The sequence below is a fragment of the Monodelphis domestica genome, chromosome 4, assembly GCF_027887165.1.
Source record: "Monodelphis domestica isolate mMonDom1 chromosome 4, mMonDom1.pri, whole genome shotgun sequence".
NCBI lineage: Eukaryota > Metazoa > Chordata > Mammalia > Didelphimorphia > Didelphidae > Monodelphis > Monodelphis domestica.
This window is the reverse complement of record NC_077230.1, coordinates 79463655-79483235: the sequence shown is the minus strand read 5'-3', so window position 1 is coordinate 79483235 and position 19581 is coordinate 79463655. Positions and strand designations below refer to the sequence as shown.

Sequence of the window (19581 nt, the reverse complement as noted above, 5' to 3'; positions counted from 1 at the left end):
CTTGAGTAGCACATCCCATTTTACTTGGGAGGCAAGTGGGATGCAGAAATGTTAAGTGATTTTTTCCACATCAACACTGTGAGCCTGGCCTTAATACACCTAGTCATTTGGAGCCTAATTTTCTACACCAGGTACTTCAAAACTGACACAAACATTTATTAAACTACAGGCAACTGCTGTCCGAGGTGCTAGCAGATATCTATATCTATATCTATCTATATCTATATATTGTATGGACCAGTGGTTTAATAGTATAGGAAGCTTCTAGTGTGGAAACTCCTACCAATGAAGGTCAGCAATTTGTAACTTAAGATCATTGCCTTGGCAAAGGGGGATGGAACAACAGGATATTGTGATTTGACTAGCTAGTATATATCCTAAACAGGGCTTCAATCCAAGTCTGTTTACTTCCAATGGCATCCATTTAATTACTGTGCCATGCTGTTTCTTTTTAGGAAAGATAGACAAATAAAGCATGGTTCCTGTGCTCCTTCCATACTAGTAGGAGAGATAAGATATGTATGTAACCAAGTAAGTATTCATTTATTTGAGAAGCATTATTAAGCCTTTACAAGTACCAGCCATAATCTTAGGTGAGGGGGATACAAAGGAGCTTACATTCAATTCAAGGGAAAGAATATGTTACAGATAAGTAATTATAAAATCTGTTCAAAGCTACGCTTAGAAGGAGAGGCAGATTAGGGGAATAGGGACAAATTCTATTCACATTTATTCTCTTCTTTTTCTCCCATCCCCTCTCTATGTGTGTATGTATGTATATATGTGTGCATATATAGTATGCATATACATATGTATATATGCATGAATATTATATTTATATACATATAACTTTTTTCTTTTTCTCTTTGCTTTACTGTAATGCTTACTTTAAGGATGATATAATTATTTAAGTCCAATACTAGTCTTAAAGAACAGAAAGAAATTTATATAATTGAGAGAAAGAGACAGAGAAGGAGAAGGAGAAGGAGAAGGAGAAGGAGAAGATAGGTGCTTCCCCATGTAAAGAAACCCAAGCTTGAGTTTCCTTTTTTTACTTTTTAGAGATTCTAAGCAGGGCTTAGAAAAGCTTTGGAGGGCTAAAGATATGGAATCTGCTGAGCAAATGTTGGCATAGCTCCTGCTCAAACCTTCATTTCCTTTTTTTTCTTTTCATTTTATATAATGAAAGAGGTAAAACTGGAAAGGTCAAACAGTTAAGAGTTTTGCAGCACAGTCAGGCACTATTCCTGTGAGGAGGCCCATTTCCCAATTCCCTGGAATGTCAAATCAACAGCTTAGCTGGTCACCAGAACCAGGACAAGATGAGTTCCCTCTTGAGAGTTGACCCACTTCCCTTCTTAGTTCTCACAATTAAAATTTAAAATTATAGATTTTAAAACACGTTTACTCCCTCCCACTTTTTTCACCTCCATAAGTATTTTTAGCTAAATATTTGAAAACTATTCCCCTTAGAAAAGAACTAGGAAGGGAGACAGGTATAACAGAGGCAAAATATACCATTCTCATATTTCTTAGTAAGAAAATTTAATAGTTTAGTGATAAGGAATTTCCAGTATCTCCAGCATTAAGAATATCTCTGACATTTGGATCTAATGGTTATCACAAAGCTAGCCAATGGTTATCTTCCTCTTTACTCCCATGACCTTGAGGAGACTGCAAAACAACTAAGCCTTTATTTTCCTTTCTATAAAATGTAAGTGCAGAATAAAAACACAGTGGTCGTGGGGGAGAACATGGTCCTAGTGGGTTAAGTAGTAAACTTGAAAAGTTAGGAGACCTAAGTTCTGCCACTGACATGCTATGCGATTTTCTCCAAATTACTTAAAACCCCTTGTGCTTCTGCTTCCCATCTTAAAAATGTGGATAATGATATCTGCTTGTTACATACCTCCCATGGCTATTGTGAAGATTAATTAGGTATTGCCCTTAGAAGTATTCTGAACTCTTTGGGGAAATATAGTATATTAATAATAGTTGTTAGTAATAAACCTATATTTCCCCTATTGCCAATTTTTAGCATCATAGCCGCATACTAACACACATAGCCTTTCTCATTTTTCCATCTATCTTTTATGCTATCATCTTACTATGGAATATTATAAACAATCTTATTAAAGTATAATAATGTTACTGATATTTATTTAGCAATTTTAAATTGGCAAAGTACTTTATAAATATTTTCTTGTGGATTTTTCATGCTGGCATATTTTTACCAAAAAAAGATGTCTCTTTCAAATATTGTCTTGGAAAATTATACAACTATGCTAGTATCTAGAGTAAAGTTGGAAGAAATTTCATCTAATTTTTTAGGATGTTGTGACCTCCTATAATACCATAATGATATGATAGAATAAAAGCTCTTTTAGCTTTTCTATATAATGCGTTGATCCAAGTTTCCACTTGTTTGAGGCAGTATTGCATTGAATCTCTTAGTTATTTGTAGTTAGTAGTTTTATTGAAGGATTCAGTGACAAGAATATGTATGAGGTCTGAATCTGGATTTGCTCTCCCAAAGATATCCCAGAAGATAGCTACCTTTTTCCTTCAAGGCTCTAGGGGTGACTCTAAGGGCTTAAGGAGTTTTTTCCTAATGCTATCAGCTTGAGACCCCATTCCAATGTGCCCTCATTCTATACCAGTAACCATATCAGGCAAGTTAGGTGGCACACTGGATAGAGTGCCAGTATTTAGCTAGGAAGACCTGAGTTCAAAATCATCCTCATTCACTTAATAGCCATGTGACCCTGGGCAAATCACTCAACCCTGTTTGCCTCAGTTTTCTCATCTGCAAAATGACTCAGTGAAGAAAATATCAAACTATTCCAGTATCTTTGCTAAGAAAATCCCAAATAGGGTCACAATGTGTTGGACCCTCCTGAAATGATACAACAACAACAAAATTAATATCTCCTCAATTTAACCGATGTCATTTGATTAGAATATTTCAATCAATTTAACCGGCTGCTTTCTTATCAATATTCATAAACAATTAACATCAAATAATTTCTATAAAGTGATTTTTTTTTTCCTGAGAGCATAGCAGAAGTACAGAAGAAAACATTCTCTTGATGTAGAGGACATAATTTCTCCTCTTCCACTTCTGTTTCTAGGGAGAGTGGGCTCAGATCTAAAGCAGTTACTACAAAGCATTTTCCCCATCAGGCTCATGTTCAAGTACAGCAGAATTAATAGAAGAATTATTTGCAGGACATGGTGTCTCAGTTGCCTAGCAGTTCTACTAGGGTAGTGAACCAGATTGTTTCTTAGTGTTCTGTTGGCTGTGGCAAACTCTCTTGACTCTTCAAACATTACTAATTCCTGCTCCCTAATCTATCTTTTTCTAAAAAATGGAAAAAATATATATAATGGGAACAAAAGCAAGAGCATGGTCATATGATCATGGGATACATGGTGAAAGCCCTGGAGGGGTGGCCCTAAGAATCTACCCTACACCTTCTCCAGGTCTACAGGAGCTCCTTACTGATTTTCTTCCAGAGTAGAAAGAGCTCAATTTATCAGGTTGGTAGTTTTCGTAGGGGTTCTCAGTTCTAGTTAAAATGCTTTTTGTCCTTATATAGTAGTCAATAGAAAATATTCACATAATATTTGTGTTACTGAATAGAAATTATTCACATAATACTGTGAATGTACTTACTTTGCTCAACACACACGCATACATACATGTACACACATACACATTCATTTATGTGTATGTATGCATGCAAAAATATTCTGGTACAAATTGGTATAAAACACATTTTTTTTCATAAAGTAAATCTTAAAAATACAGAACAAGGATTTTAGATAGGAGAAGTATTTGAAGAACAGAGGATTTGTGGAGTATCATGATGATGGCCAACATTTATATCAAACTTTAAGTTTTGTAAAACTTTATGTCTTATTTATTAATGATACTAATAATGGTGAAATGCTGCATAAATAGACATTGAGTTGCTGCTAAGATGGGAAAATGTTATAATATATGTGTCATATATATATAATATTATATATACATGTATGTATAAAACACAAAAACAAAACTCTAAATTAAATTGGGTGGAGTATTAGATAAGGGCCCTGGATAGAATAACAGATAGAGTTGACTAAGATGTGGCCACCTTCTTATTTTCCTCTACACTTTAACCAGGATGTCTCAGTCTGGAAGAAAAGATAACCAGTTTGCCTGTTATACCATGATGAGATTTTCAGTCATCAAAGCCACTGCCTTTAGTTGAGCAAGTCTCTGAAGGCAAAGTGTCAGCAACTTTGGTTTCCTAGCCCAAAGCAGGGTTGCACATATTCGTAATTCTCTTCATCTTGCCACTGTACAATGTTTGGAAGTAGAGTAGACACAGCTATTTCAGAGACAGAGACAGGGAGACAGACACACGGACAGACAGAAAGACAGACTGATGAACAGACAGACGCACAGAAACAGAGAGAGGAGAGACAGGGACAGACAGATGGACAGACAAAGCCAGAGATTGACAGAGACAGAGAGATGGAGAGAGGAGGAGACAGACAGAAACAGAGACAGAGAGAACTACAGCAGGAAAAGGAGATAGAGAAAACTTGAGGAGGAAGATGAGAAGTCATTGAGAAGTAGGGAGAAGAATGAAAAGAAGAAAAAGAAAAAAGGATAGAAAGGAAGGAGAGGAGAGGGTGCAAAAGCTCATTGCTCTCCATCCCTTCCTAGACATCTGGCAGGCAGTGAAGTAGGATTTTCCCCCAACACCAAAGGCAATGATGTTCTGCATAAGAAACGGAAACTTCCCTTGCAAAGACACTTAGAAACTTCTGCCACCTCTAGGCTGAAAGGTCTTTCCTTATTGCACCAGGAAGATCATTAATCAAGGTATCAGTATCACTGCCTGAAGGCAGTGAGGTGGGTGAAAGGAGATTTCTGCCAGCTGTAAATACTTTCTATTTAAATGACCTTACCTTTGAAACCCTTCAGCATCAAATATACCACATAATCAGCAGTTCCTCATTCATTTCATTCAACCAAGATTTTGTGCAGACTCAGTCCCTTCCCTCAAGCAATTACTAGTCTATTGTGAGTATGAAACAAACTCAGAAACCTGAGGCACAATATTACAAGGTAATAACATTAGAGAGTTTTAAAAGAGTTATGTCTGAGGTTGAAGGGGGAAGGTTACTATGGGAGCCTTTAGAAAGCAGGGTGCAAAAGATGACAATTGAGTATGATTTTTAAGGTTTTATTGCATGTCAGAGGCAAAGGGAAGGAAGGACATTGTAAGCACCGAAGGCAGGATAGCCAAAGGCAAGGAGGAAGGAGAGTATAATACTATTTCTGTTTGTCGGGAGCAGGGGTTTTTAACCTGTTTTGGTGTCATAGACCTTTTTTGTGGTATGGCAAAACCTATGACTTCCTTCTCCAAATTATGTTTTTAAACACATAAGAGAAAATGAACAGTTTACAAGGAAAAACAATTATGTTAAAATAGAGTTATCCAAAATATCTGAAAATAAGTTTATAAATTTGGGCTTCAGAAAGCCTTGTAATCACCATACAATCATTGGAGTGGAAAATATGAGCTAAAATAAAAAGGAAGGAAGATTGGATTGTGAAGAGTTGAAGAGAAAAGGAATTTAACTTTTAAATAGTAGGCAGTTGGGAACCAGAGAAGATCTGTTGGCCAAGGGGAAAGATTAGTATGAATAGATTGTAGGTCATCTAAGTTTTGTAATTTCTACAATGCCTACCAAAGTGCTGTGCATAGAATAGCTCTTCCTAAATTTTTCAAATTAACCAATTAATTATTTAATTAAGAGTGGATTGAAGGGAGTAGATGTGGGAAAGCCCATTGATAATTTAGGTCCTGAACTAAGATGTTGGTAGTGATGACTGAGGAAAGGGTTCAGATTTGAGAGATAGTTTAGGGATAGAATGGGCTGATTAGTGACTAATTGAATATGAGAAGTTGTCTGGGCAAAAAATAAAGAATAATCCCATCATTTCAAATGTGTGAAACTGAGAAATAGTGGGGAAATGGAAATAATGAAGCCACTAAGAGAAAAATGGTTTTAAGCTAATAAACTTGGTCTGGAATATATTAAGATTCAAGTGCCACACTGGCATTCAGATGAAGATTCCCTAATAGGTAATAAGAGATGATGTTCCAGAGCTCAGAGGAAAAGTCAGGACTAGAAATAAAAATTTGGGAGTCACCTGCATAGAGGTGATAGTGAAATCAGGGGAAATGATTGTGATTTCTAGGAAAAAGAGAAAGAAGAGAAGATGAATAAGGACAAACTCTTGGGGAACACCTCCATTAATGATTCAGAGAAATGACCATGAACAAGATATACTTTTCAGTCCCAGATCTTTTCTCTGACTGTCTCCCATGCCAGGAATGATTAGAAGATATTTATTATTATTATATCATCTTTTACGGAAAGTCTTCATTTACCCCTCTTATTTCTAGACCTTCCGTCTGATAGTTATTTTCTATTTATCCTATATATAACTTACTTTGTATATATTTCTTTCCCATTAGATTCTAAGCTCCTTGACAGCAAGTACTGTCTTTTGTCTCTTTTTGTATCCCCAATACTTAGTACAGTGCCTGGCCCATAATAGATATTTAATAAATCTTTATCAACTGATTTTGAATCAATGAAGTCATGCCTATACTTCTAGCTTCAGCTACTGGGAAGCTGAGACTAGCAGAGCTCTCTTGAATTCCAGAGTTCTGAGTCAGTTATTTGGCTATGCTAATCAGGTATCTATACCAACTTGAACATTAGGGTACCCTTTCACCCTGGAATCAGGGAGCCATTAAATTGCTTCTGTGCTGAACAGAATTGGGATTTGGCCAAAGAATAGTTCTTGTACATTATCTAGGTGAGATGGGAAAATAGAATCCTAAAAAGAAAAATAAAAGAATATCTGTGTGGGAAGGAGAATTCAGTGTAAGAGACAGAAAAGAAGTCAGAGGGATATAAAATAGCCAGGAGAAATGGTATTTCTAAAGTAAAAGGAAATGAAAATGTGTGGGAAGAGGTGATGAGTATTGATCATAGACCTAAAATTTGAAGTGAAATGATAGGCCATCCAATCTAACCAATTTCCTCACTTTATAGGTGAAGAAACTGAAGCTAGGAGAAATTAAGTTAAGTTGCCCCAAGCCACACAACTAGTAAATGAAAGTATGCTAGTAATTATTTAACAATTGACTCTTTGAATATGTATCTGGAGGTAATGTACCCAAAGACACTTGTAAGTTTAATATGCATTGTTAACTTTTTTCATCACTTTCTTGTTTATTCAAGCAACAAAATGATAAACAATTCCTTGACTTTAGCTTTTTTTAGGTGTAAATATTCAAATTAAAAATTTAACTAAAAATTCCCTATAAAATTGCTTCTCAAGTAGGTTAGAATTAGTTCAAGCCTACCCCTCTGATAAGTAAGCTGAAAATGTGATGTTTAAAATCCATGTCCTTTGACTCTAAAAAATGATAATTAAATTTTATATAGCCCTTGCTATGTAACAGACACTGTTTAAAATCCTTTAAAATTATTATCTTGTTTGATCCTCACAGCATCCCTGGGAGGTTGCTGCTTTTATTCTTCCCATTTTACAGAAGGGGAAATTGAGGCAAGTAAGGATTAAGGTACCTGGTTCCAGTCACATAGATAATGAATATGGGGACAGATTAAAACTGAGATCATCCTGGTTCCAAGCCTATAAATTTATTAATTTTCCAGCCAGTTGTTATCATCCACTGTTCAATATTTTAAAGCTGAAGTGAGGCAAAAAAAATATGAAAATTGAGGGAAGGCTTGTTAATTAGGGGTGTCATTAGCAAACTTTCAGAAAGTAGCTGATTTCAGTTTTGAAAACCTGATTACAAGAGGATCAAAGAAAGGAAGATTATGACATTAAAAACATTGAATGTAAATAGTTATTTTCAAGAATTATGGTATCTAAGGGTAAAAGAAAAAGGAAAGGGATAGGCAACTGGGGTTAAGTGACTTTCTTGGTCACATAGCTAGGAATTATCAGAGGTCAAATTTGAATCCAGGACCTCCTATCTTCAAATCTGGCTCTGTATCCACTAAATCATATAGATGTCCCAACAGATCCCTAGTTTCCCCTTCCCCATAGATTGGGTCAAATCCTAGGAATCTTCTCAAAACAATCATCTGCTTTTGACTCATTCCCTCCACTGAGTATTTGGTTGGGGAAAATCTTTAAATATATCTAAGGTATAATTTGAGTCTGGGTTCCACAAATCTGGATAATCAAGTCTTTAGTTCTTACAAAGCCTCTGCAAGTAACAAATGCAAACAGGTAGAGGATAACTTATGTTTTACTCTATAAAATATTATAGAAGTTGCCAAGGGCTTATAGGAGAGAAAGATACTAAAACACATAAGAAACTGAGATGATTCACAAAAGTCAATAAACAGATCTTGACAACTTGTAAAGCACTCACAATAACCTTTAAGTTCCCTTAAGAAGAGAATTTAACTTGGAGTTGCTGTTGAGGCAACTCTTAGACTTGCCAGTAAAATCTCTTTCAAAGAGATCACAGTCTTTCTCATCTCTTGGTGTGAATCTTATCTTTTTACACTCTCCTTAGAAGGTGAAATCAAATCAGGTTTGTAGAACAAGTACCACCCAGAAATTCCAACCAGTCTCTCTTTACATATTCTGTTTCTCCTTTCAACAGCCACATAATCATGAGATAATGGGTGCTAAAACTGTTGAAATAAAATCCTGTAGGAGGGGGAAGAGAGGAAATTGAAATGCCAAAGTCAAGGAAATGCTTAGTTAACAGTAGAGTTACCTTATTCTGTGATCAGAAAAAAAGGAAAAAAAGGGAATTGATGCTGTTCAGACATATTGAAAAAAAAGAGGGAGGAACATAGAGTGGTTCTAATTTTCTCCACTAGGCTACACATCACTGCCTCTCCAGAATGACCTTAAGGTTAGCATATGACAGAAACATGACTAAAGACACTGGCCTGAATAGATTGTAGAAGCCTCAAAGAAAGAAATGTCACTGAGGGTTAGTGAAAGAGAAATGTCTGGAGAGACAGTGGAAAATGATAAAGATATCCTTCCACCCGGAGGAGTGGGAGAATGGATGATCTCCAATTGGAAATGGGTTCAAAGGATGTTGTGTCCCAAGGGGAGAGATAAATACCATCTTTCTGGTCAACCTTATTCACTCTCAGCTTACACTACTATCTATAAACCACCATCATATTTTTATTTCCAAACCTCAGCTCTCTTTTGGGATCTAGATCTTTATCTCCAATGACTTAGACTCAGAGCACTGTCCACCTAGATGTCCCAGTGGTAATTCAAATTCCACATGGTAACCCAAATAGAGCTTAGGTGGAGATATTTTGAAGGTTGTTTGAATGGTTTAAGCATACCTGAGAGTTTATAGGCAATTGAGCAGATATTCCAAAACAAACAATTCCCCTCCACCCAAATCAACTTAGTGGAATGGACAAGGAAATGCAAGAATTGAGTAAAGTCCAGGTGATTGGGACAGAGATATGACTTTAAGCTTATGTAGGATGGTTGTTCAGTCTTTTTTTTTTTTGTGGATGTGAACAATTTTTTCTAATGGCCATGATGGCAGTTGAAGCAGCCCTGTGGAACACTTAACATTGAATCAGACTTTAAAGATGTCAAAGTCATTCACTGAAGTCTGGGCCATCACTAGCTGGATTTCAATGACTCAGGAAGAGAGTGAGACAATCTGATGCCTCATGAAATTTTGCCTCACTTAAATCCAATTCTGACACAAGTCAAGACATCATCATGGGATATCATTGCTCTTCAATGGAAGAATGAACAAACCATGAGATGGTCATGATGCTGTGTCCTTGTGTACAGTCTACATTATTTCAAGATCCTATTTCAGGATGTGGAAACCTAGACACGTATAAGGATATCTCTACTTGTTCTCCTTAAATGGAGGTGAAGGTCAAAATCATCTATATAGCAAACATTCACTCAAATGTTATTAGTTTGTTGTCTTGGACTTTTCCAATCTAGAATAGAAAAAAATACCAATTATAGACTTTATTTTTCATCCCATTTTTATTGTTTTTTGCTACTCTTTTCTGAGCCCATTTCAAATGCTCCATGTTGCAGGATGAGTTGTAAGGGCTCAGACCGGGAAACAGCCTTGTCTATGTTCATGCTTTGTACCATGAAAAGATTACCTTTTGGTCCTGCTGTTTCTTACATCTATTTATGCATCTTAGTATTGTGTCAGCTCTGTTTGAAATCAGTGTTTGTGATTCCAAGCTTGTGAATTTTTGAATACTGGCTATTTTTTTTCTATTCCTCATGGAAAGTCAGTCATTCCTTACTCAAGTTGTTCCATTTGTTTTTTTCCCCCTCTGTAACTTTCCTTTGTCCCTGCTCAGCTTCCTTTTGTTGATTTCTGATTATTGCTCTAATTTGCCAGTGTCATTTTAAATTCTAATCTTTTCCACCAAGGCACTGCCCTCTTCAACCTTGCTTGGTTTCATTTGCCAAGTTAGGTGCATACTCTATTATATCATCTGATCATGGCTAGAAATCTTAAGTATAGTTTGAAAAGCATAATATAATATTCTGAGCCATTTCTGAGCAAAATTCATATTAGGAATTAGGCCCAAGAGCAATCTTTGGGCTAAAAGTTTAGAATTTCTTATTTGAACAGAAAATTATTTTGGAGTATTGCAGTCTAAAATATTTTCCTGCAATATAACTGTCCCCATGCTCAAAAGCTGAGAGTTGCTCCATGTTTTCTCTGGGATAAAAATAAACTTTTCAGTCTCGCCTTTAAAGATCTGGACAATTAGGTTCCAAATTATCTTTCCAGTCATATTTCACATTATTCCTCTTCATAACACTCTATGCTCCAGTCCACCTGCATGACTAGCTGTTTCTTGTAATCTATATTCTGTCTACTGCCTTTTCGAAGTGATGTCACCCCCAAACCTTCCTTACCTTCAGTACACTCTCATCAGTTCCACCTCAATTCTTCTTTTTCTTTTTTCAAGGTTCATCTCAGGCCACCTCCTCTGAGGAGCTTTTTTTGATGCCCTCTGTTGCCAGTGCTCCCTACCACTATAAAATGACCTTGAATTTGCTTATTTCTCTACATGCTATATGTCTCTCATCCACTAATTAGAATGAAGCTCTTGGAAGTGTAGGAACAGTTTTACTTTTGTATTTATATTTGTATCACCAAGTACATTATTCCATACTTTTTAGTTTTTATCCATATCTACTATATTTGAACATTTTTCTGAAATCTCAATGTGGAAACTCCTTCCACCAATGCCAATATGCATTGTAATTTAGTCTTAGAGAATAGCCTGGGGCAAAGAGCAGTCAAATGACTTATCTATAGCAGCACAACCAACATATGTCAGAGGCAGGGCATATACTCCCATCTTCTGAATCGAAGGCCTTTATCTTGAACAGAATTCAGGTGATAAATATAATAGAGTCATAGAATGGATGAGTTGGCAGGGACCTCTAAAGGCTGGTTAACCCAAGATCCTCATTTTATATATATGACAAAAATGAGAAAGACAGTAAGTGACTTATCTAAGGTACTTTTGTGCAGATAAAATATTTGGTCCCAGATCATCTGACTATACAGAATTAAAAGAGTGACATTCCTGGTTGGAGAAAATAATCCATGTTATTCAATTTATCTCATCTAGTTCAAATAGTTTATTACTGTAAATTTATGGACCCAGGATTACAGAGAGTTCCTGTTGTGGGCTAGTTGAGGCTTAACCTCTGAACAATATTGGTGAGATTTTTGTCCCTCGAAAATGAAAAGAAGTGCTCAGAGATTTACTTTACCATGCTGTGTAGTTCCTATGAGTTTCTCTCTGTCTGGAATATCCTCGCAACATTTCAATTTACATCTGATGTTTAAAATATCTCCTCAATGAGGAACAGGTGCCCATTGCTCGTAAACTGTGTAGCTCAATTTGTTGACTCTGAAAACATCTTTTAAAGAAAAAGGAGATTGTCTCATTTGCTTAAATTTTTATAATTATATGTTGATAAGTCTTTTTTGCTATCCTGCCTCTTTGGGGCATTAAGGAATTTAATATTTGAGGCTTTTCAGGGCTAGCCTCAAAGCAGTCAGCATTGTGATGAGGCAACAGCATAGTGAGACCCGTCTCTGAATCAGCAAAGTGGGATTCAGGACCCTGAGATTCTTGTGCTGTCTCTGCCTCTACATGGCAAGGTAGATCAGAACAGGCCAGTTTCCTCATCTGTGGAAAGAGGAGGGGGAGGTTGGTTGGATAAGAGGAGATCAAATTGTGAGAGGTTCTCAATTTTTAAATTTTTATTGTTTCATAGACTCCTTTAATACTTTGATGAAGTTATTAGACTCCTCAGAATGAGGTAAAGAAGTTAGTTTTATTGACATATAATTATTAAAATAAAAAGCTCTGCCACCTTAACAGACTCTTTTCTAGAGTAAATAATTACTCCAACTTGCATTCATCCAAGCTCATGAACCCCAGGTTTACAATCCTTGCTTTAGGAATCCTCCAAATTCAATACTTAATGATTTCATCACCATAATGGAGCAGCTAGGTGGTATCAGAAAGACTTAGTGAGTTCAAATCTAGTCTCAGAAACTTAATAGTTGTGTGACTGTAGGCAAGTCACTTAATCCTATTTGCCTCAGTTTCCTCATCTATAAAGTGAACTGGAGAAGGAAATGGCAAACTTCTCCAGTGTCTTTGCCAACAGAATCCCAAATGGGGTCACAATGTGTTAGACATGACTGAAACAACCAAACAGCAGCAATGACAAAAATTGTCATAATAATTGAAAACCAAAACCCCAAAGTAGAACAGACTGTAAAGGCAGGAGTTGGCACTGAACAACTCAGAGCTCCTATGAGAATACCTAGGCTGCTCACTGAAAGATGTTGGGAAGTCTTACATTCAATTGTGTCTTGCTATGGTCAATTCATTTCACTTTATTATGCATTTGTTGAATATAAATGATCAAAGCATTGTGCTTTTTGCTGGGAGAAATAAGCAAAAACTATAAGACTTAGTCCATGTCCTCAAGTTGCTTTCAATCTTATTGATGGATTTCACTTTACAGACAGGTAACAGAAAACAATTGGCTTACAATGTTAGAGCTGACTTTTCCAAGTCAACACAAATAATAAGTAGGAGATTTGGGACTGAAACTCCAATTCCATATCTTTGTCCAGTGAGTCATGCTACCTCTCAATACAAAGCAGTCCAATTAAATTGAATGTAACCAAGATTTTTTTAAAGTATAATATAGACAATCAGTGCTATGTGCAGTTAAAAAGGAAACAGATCAGTATATTTTGCAGTTATTGGGGAAAGCTTTTTGGAAGAGTTAATCTTAGAAGGAGATCAGATGATTCTGATAAGTAGAGAGGGGACAGGAGGATATTCGCCATGATGGACACCTAATGAAAACGTTCTGAGCATTTATCCTCTTTGACTGATGAAGAAAGCAACTTTGAATGTATGAAACAGTTATACCCTGTGGTAGACCATTCTAAATATATCAGAGCAATGCCAAATCTGTTGTGCAATATAGCCATTGGAAGATCATTACTCCTTTGCCTTGGAAATGTTTTTCCTACCTACACTCAGTGAAAAGGTTCCCATGGAGCACTAATTTAGGAACTCTAGCACATTTCATGAGATTCATCATAGATATTCCTTTGGCACACTTTCCTGTCTGTATGTCAGCACAAGTACAAGAGTTTGGCGGCAGAGGGGTGAATACATCTTTTTTATTTCTTTGAGTTCATATTTATATGTCAGCATTAACATTATAACTAACTTTTCCTCTTTAGATTTCTGAGAAGTGCTATTTTGTAACTTGGGGTTGGGGGAGCTTCAGCCACTTCAATACTGTATCTATTAACTCACCACTGCTTCAGAAGGGACTCGATTTGGAGCAACTTCCCCTATCCCTTCAAAGTTATGGATCTATAGAGAGTAATAAGAGTGGGGATAAGCTAGACTAAAAAGCTCCTTTCCTTGGATTTCTTTGTAGAACTGACTCAACACTGGGAGTGCTGTCAATTAAATTGGTTGCAAAATTTTGGAATCCTGGTCAGAAATCATTTTGCTTTGACAGCTTTCTAGAAGCTTGATAAAATGGTCCATCATTAAACCAGAATGGCATTGTGATGCGATGTATTGTGGACTCCAGGGCATGACACTGCCTTTACATTTTTTTTTCTTTCCTAAGCCTGATAAACAGAAAAGAATGTCAGATTGTCCTTGTCCCAATTTTAGCTGCCTTTCAGAAGGGCTATTCAGTGAGTATGCACCATTTCATGTTCTAACCAATGGGGATTACCTTGGGAAATCCAGTATAAAACTTTAAACAAACAACTGAGAAACCTATTATCCCCAGCTAACCACAGACATATCATCTGTATTCACATATAGGCTGATGCTGCCTGTCTCCAGGTATTGGTTTGAAATCTGACCATGAATTTCTCAGCTTCTGGGCAAACACAGAGAGTAATTTCTGTCAACACTGCCCCTTGTTCTCCCTGACCCCTCTAAGGAAGGGCTGAGGGACTTGCAGAAGTGATCACATCTCTCTTCTTCCCTCCTTACTTTTGATGATGGCACTATTTACAATGGGATGTTTCTATGTAGATTTATATACAGTAGAGAAGAATAAATTAATGACGATTGACCTCCCCTTCCCATTTTTAGGAGTGTTTTTAAAATTCAGAGCATTTTCAACAAACATTAATTCAAAATCATGATATCCATAGAAAGTCAAAATTCTTTACTTTCTCTACTTTGTAAGCATTGGAAACTGGATGGTGGGCAGAGCGATTATGTAATGACAGGACTGCACTTCAGCAGTTGCCCTCTAATCACCTAACTAATGGCCCCCAGAAACCTCTACTGAGGGAATTGTATATGGTTGGCTAAACAATATTTCATTTCCAAAGGGAACTATAACCATACTCTGACCCCAAGAAGGTGTTTTTAACATGGATGGATAGCAGGCCTGGTTTTTATCAACTATGGGCATCTAGGCAATTAATCTTCTTGTAATCCATACAAAGTAAGCCCTGTGGTTTTTTATGACTGTGGTCTTTGGAGTTTAAGTCCTGGCCCACTCTTACCTCTTCTTCTCTTTTTCTTACTAAGCCATCATACCTATTCTTGAGTGCTATACTATCCTCAAAGCTTAAACTATGGCGAAGAATGGGATTACAAATGTACACACACAGAGACAGAGAGAAACAGAGAGACATTAATGAAAAGATAGAAACGGAGAAAGTTTGAAAGAGAGAAAGACATATACTGAGGCCAAGTTAGCAGGTAGGTTTTATTATGAACTTTTAATCTGGGATCCTTAATTCAATTTTCAAGGAGATTCTCTCTCTCTCTCTCTCTCTCTCTCTCTCTCTCTCTCTCTCTCTCTCTCTCTCTCTCTCTCTCTCTCTGTCTCTGTCTCTGTCTCTGTCTCTGTCTCTGTCTCTCTCTCTCTGTCTCTGTCTCTTTCTCTGTCTCTGTCTCTGTCTCTCTCTCTCTGTCTCTCTGTCTCTCTGTCTCTGTCTCTCTCTCTCTTCCTTTAGAGTATTTGGGGGAAGCTGAGCTCTGTTTAGTCCCTATTTTCCTTTCAGTGTGGTTTGAGCTTTTCCTCTCCCTTTCACTAAAATGAAATTTCCTCCTCTTTCTCTTTAGTTTTTTTAAACACTCTCATGGTTCTGCAATCTCATGGACCAGGAGGAAGAAGTGTAGAATTTAAATTAATATCCAATACTTCAAGTATTATTTTTATAAAGTTTATTACCTGACAAAACAGAACCACCTTACTGAGTTTTTTTCTACCTGTTCAAAAATCCCTGCTCCACGAAAACTGTAACAGGAAGGAAAAGAGAGTGAAAGATGGACCTCCACTCAATTGATATCCTGTCTATATCATTATATAATGAGAAGAAGTGATTGACATTCTGGCAATTATAGTTTTGCTGGCAATCATAGTTTTTCTGGGGATCATAGTTTTTATTTTTAGGGTAACAGATTCTAATTACACAGAAAGATTGTAAACCATCCATGCTTGCCCATCCTATGATCTTCTTATCAAGGGACAAACTGCCCTAGGTGGTGAATCCTTTGCTCTGGGTGATGTCCTCTAGTTTTTGTGACATTTTGTAGATAATTTTGGAGGCCAGAAGGTATCTCATAGTCACTGCTATCTGGGTGGCCATCATTTTTTTTTATTTCCCAGCCATATATTTCTCTAATGACATATATAATACTTCTCACAGACATCTAGTTGGTATGGTGGATAGAGCACAAGGCTTATGACCCATATTCAAATCCTGCCTTAGAAACAAACTTTCCAGCTGTGTCACTCTGTGAAAGTCATTTAACCTTTGTTGATCTGTCTCCTCAGCTGAAAAATGCTAATAATGATAGCACCTGGTTCTTAAGGTTGTTGTGAGGTTCAAACAATATACAAAATGCTTTACAATCTTAAATCTTAAGATGTAGATGCTAGCTTCTGTTTTTATTATTTTTGTTATTAATAATTATTATTATAACTTGAACACTCCTAATTTGCATAGGTCAAGAGAAAAACCACCTTTAATTTCCACTAAACAACAGCAAAAACAACATCGAAAGTAACATTTTTCTTTTCTATTTTATCTTGGTAATTTAGATGCCAGCATTCACTTTTATCTATTATTCTCCCAACCTGAGTGAGATATTTGGCATATCTTAGGAAGAGAGGAGCATCTCTTCTTTTTGCATGAACCTATCTGGCACACAGCATAATCCACTGAAGACATCAACATAACTACACTAATAGGAAAACAAAAAAAGGAATTTAAAAACAGCTACTTCTTGAGTGTTGCCACAGAAGCAAGGTGTTTCAATGAAGTTAACAGGCTATCTCTCCTTTCTGGTTATGAATGGCAAATGAATATTTCATTTTCAGAGGGCTTAAACCTATTCTCTTGAGTTGTTAGTTCAAACAACAGGCATTTGAAGTGCTGAAAATATGGGAATCCTCCCCATTTCAGAAAGAACAGGCAAAGCAGATTGTGGAGGCATTTTAAAGATACTAACTTTATTTAAGGAAAAAAAATTCTATGTAATTTGCCCTTTAGCTGTACCAGCCTTTTCTACAGAAGGCAGGGATTTACAGAATATAAGACCTCATAAAGACATTAAAGATAATTTCTTTCTATTTTCATATTAAGATCTGAGGCCCAGAGAGGAAAAGTACCAAAGGTTGCAAAGTTTATGACTTCTGGAATCAAAATTCAACTCCTTCCACCCCTAAGTCTCTTGAGTATCTTTCTTGTCTTCTCAAAGTCATATTCAAATAAATATTTAAGTGCTCCAACACTCCTGCTGAAGATGTGAATTGGTCCAAATGGGCAAGAAAACAATTTGGAATTCTATGAGACATCACTTAATGGTTTTGATGTCCTTTGACCCAGGCATTCCTAGAGAGGTTGGGGAGAGAAAAGTCTCAAATATGCCTGACTAGATTGGGGTGCAGCCAAGATGGTGGATTAGTAGCAGAGAAAGCTGAAACCAGTCTGAGAATCATTTCAATCAATCTTTAAAAAGCACCTCAAAATGACAGGAGTTAAAAACCAACAGCAAGATGGAGAGACAGGGCTCCCTTGTGAAAAACAACTTGGAGGATAGGCAGAGTCATCTTTCATGATGTAAAGCTACACATAGAAGAATAATGGTCAACCATCCCCCCCCCACCTACTATGCTAGGTTCTAAGCCTGTGCATAGATCAATTTTGGAATGCCAGGACCCTTCCTACACCAACAACAGAGCACCCCATACCCCATAGCTACACCTTGAAGTCCTAATCCCCGGCACCAGCCTACAGTGAGGCCTAAAAGTCCACAGCATTTGGCCTTTTCAAGCCTGTTGTGGTGAAGACCTAGTCCCAGGGCAAAATAGCTCAGAGGGATGAGTTCTGCAAGCCATCAACAGGGGAGACAGAATCAGCAAGTTTCAGAATTCTCTGCCTACAGGCAAAAAAAAAAAAGCCTGGGAAAATGAGCAAACAGCCAAAGAAACATCTAACTATAGAAAATTTCTATGGAGATGAAGAGCAAGGAACAGAGACAGTAGGGGACAATGAGATCCAAGCAACTACATGCAAAACTTAAAAAAGGGGTGGGGGATGGGGCTCAATTGCTGGAAGAACTCAGAAAAGAATTTTAAAATCAAATAAGTGTGAATCTTAAAAATTCTCAGACCCTACTTCAGAACACTTGGTTAAGACCATTCCTCATTTTAAACAATGAAGGTACTTGATCAGGAATGTGGGAACTCTACTTCACCCATTCTTAAGCATGCCTTAGGGGAAGATAAAGTTGTAAACTCCTTGCTGAACAATGAAAAGTACTTAACCCATACTTATAATAAGGCAAAAAACCCTTAATCTGGGCCCATTTTTAGATCTAATACAAAAGGGTGCTAAGTACCTATAAAGGTCAGGCAACTTGTAAACTTACAAGGGGCAAAGACGTGAGAATTTACTCAAGATTTTATTCTACTCAGGTGTGAATTACTCAAAAGTTTAGTCTACTCAGGTGTGAATTCAGAGTGGTCTGTCCTTTGGAAAACATCTACTGTGATTGGTAGATGTAAGAACTTAGGGGAGGTGACATAGGAGAAAATTCGCTTTAAAAAGGAGCTCTGAAAGGGCTCCAGGTTCATTCAGCTAAGAAGCAGCTGGGGATTTAGCTGGGAAAAGCTGAATTGGAGAAGGCAGCTGGCCAAAGCTGCCTTGAAGGGCTTGGTGGCTGAATTTGTTTGAGCTAGCTGAAGCTGAACTGGTGTCTCTCTGAACACTAAAATCTTGCTTTGGACAGATCTTGTGGTGAGTTGATAAAAGACTGACTGATCTCTCTTAGGGCTTGGGCTGAGGCTGGCCTAGGCTGACCTGGGCTGGCCTACCCCTTTTCTCATTATTTCCTCTTACTCTCTCTCTCCCTTTTCATTAATTCCTCATTTGTATTAATTAAAATCTCTATAAAACCCAGCTGACTTGGGTATATTACATATTTGAGAATTTTTCCCTGGCGACCACTTTATATTTTGATTAAAATCAAGACACTGTCTTGAATCCATATTTCTGCGGTCACAATTTAAGCTAATCACTCTTTTATCTGTAACAGTTTATGACTCCACTATTTTTAATTGTTACATAAGACTGGTAGGAGAAAAATGGGAAAAAGAAGATAAGGTAAAAAGAAAATAACAGCTTAAAAAGCAAAATTGGTCAACTGGAAACAAAAATCCAGTAAAGAAAAGAAAAACAAAATTGACCTAATGGAAAAAAGGAGGGTGGGGAGAATCCATTAAAGAAAAGAATTCCATGAAAAGCGGAATAGATCAAATGGAAAAGGAGGATCAAAAGGTCATGGAAGAATTCATTCTTTAAAAATTAGAATTGGGCAAATAGAAGCTAATCACAAGACATTAAGAAACAATAAAACAAAATCAAACAAGAAGAAAATATG

At 36.8% G+C, this 19581-nt stretch overlaps 1 long non-coding RNA gene across 1 annotated transcript in view; it reads right to left on the bottom strand.

Annotated features, from left to right (window-relative positions):
• Nucleotides 1-19581, bottom strand: part of LOC103094716 (uncharacterized) — a 45896-nt gene that overhangs the window by 25174 nt on the left and 1141 nt on the right. The window lies entirely within an intron of this gene.